We start from the raw sequence: 1613 nt of genomic DNA, 5'->3' as shown, positions 1-1613 counted from the left end.
AAACAGGGAAAAAAAAAAAAAAAAGTCATTAATAAAGAAGTTGGGCTGAGGTGGGTGAATCACCTGAGGTCTGGAGTTCAAGACCAGTCTGACCAATATGGTGAAACACCATCTCTACTAAAAATACAAAAATTTGCCGAACGTGGTGGCACAGGCCTGTAGTCCCAGCTACTCAGGAGGCTGAGGCAGGAAAATCGCTTGAACCCAGGGTTGGAGGTTGCAGTGAGCTGATATCATGCCATTGCACTCCAGCCTGGGTGACAGAGACAGACTCCATAACAACAACTAAAAAACAGGCTGGTGAATTTTGAACAAGGTCTATGGTTCAATTGATAATACTGCACCAATGTTCAATGACTGTTCTTGATAATTTTACTTTGATTATAGAAGATGTTAACATGAGGAAGAGGGGTGTGAATAATATGAGTGAATTCTTTTTACCATTGTCACATTTTTCTGAAAATCTAAAACCAATTTAAAATAAAAGTTTTAAACATAAAACTTCCAATGTCATCATACAACTTCTGCAAGGGAAAGCCAATCTTTTAGCATGGCATACAGAATTCTTTATTACGTGGCACTGATTTACATTTTCATGCTCATCTCCAGCTCCCTGCCTTGTTAAGGTATCTTCCTGCCATTCCACACACTCCCCTACCACCATGCTATTTTAATTACCTTATTTCTTCAGCAGTCTATGTGCTTATAAAAAGAGATACCTTTGACATCCTAACAATACTGAGTATTCCAATTCATAAGCATGGTACATAACTTCCTTTATTTAGCTTTTTAAAGAATTTCTTTCAGCAGGATTTTGTAGTACCCAGTGTACAGATCTTGTGCCTTTGTCAATTTATTCCTAAGTATTTTATAATTTTATATTCTATTGTAAGTGGTACTTTTATTTTAATTTCCAAATTTCATTGCCAGAAAATATGGAAATACATAAGATTTTGTGTATGGATCTTATATCACGAAACCTTCTTAAACTCACTTCTTCTAGTTTCCTTTTCTGAAGGATTTTCTACAGAGAGAATCATGTCTTCTGCAAATAAAGGCAGTTTTACTTCTTCCTTTCCAATCTGTATACTTTTTTTTTTCCATGCCTTATCACACTAGCTGGTACCACCAGTCCAATTTTAAACAGGTGTAGTAATAGCAGCCCCCCTTCTCCTTTTCCTGATTTTTTAGGGGAAAATATTCAGTCTTTCACAATTGAAAATAATGTAACCTGAAGATTTTTGGATTATACTCTTTGTGAGTTTGAGGAAGTCCCCTTTTATTGCTGAGAATAGAGTTTGCCCAGGAATAGAGTAGTTCAGAGTTATCAGGAATGGATATTGGATTTTATTGAAAGTTTTTTCTGCATCTATTGAGAAAACCATATGGTTTTTCTTTTTTAGTCTGCTAATATGGGCAATTACATTGATTGATTTCTGAATGTTAAATTATCCTTGCAAGGATAATGCTGGCCTCAGTAAATGAGTTAGAATGTAGTCACACATTTTCAATTTTCTGGAAGAGTTTGTGTATAATTAATGTTATTTTTCCTGAAAAGTTGGTAGAACTCACCAGTGAAACTTTCTGGGCCTGGAGTTTTAATAGTGAGAGAA

General features: G+C 35.3%; 1 protein-coding gene across 2 annotated transcripts in view; it reads right to left on the bottom strand.

The window, feature by feature from the left end:
• The window catches only part of GRID2 (glutamate ionotropic receptor delta type subunit 2), a 731875-nt gene extending 730884 nt beyond the window's left edge, over positions 1-991 (bottom strand). For both annotated transcript variants that reach the window (XM_037743424.1, XM_017542400.2), the window contains exon 1: positions 981-991. The gene's annotated coding sequence lies outside the window, so the exon portion shown is untranslated. The remainder of the gene's footprint in view (positions 1-980) is intronic.
• Between the last annotated feature and the right edge of the window lie 622 nt (positions 992-1613).

Source organism: Cebus imitator, unplaced genomic scaffold, assembly GCF_001604975.1.
Source record: "Cebus imitator isolate Cc_AM_T3 unplaced genomic scaffold, Cebus_imitator-1.0 Scaffold144, whole genome shotgun sequence".
NCBI lineage: Eukaryota > Metazoa > Chordata > Mammalia > Primates > Cebidae > Cebus > Cebus imitator.
This window is presented reverse-complemented; position numbering and strand designations above follow the sequence as displayed.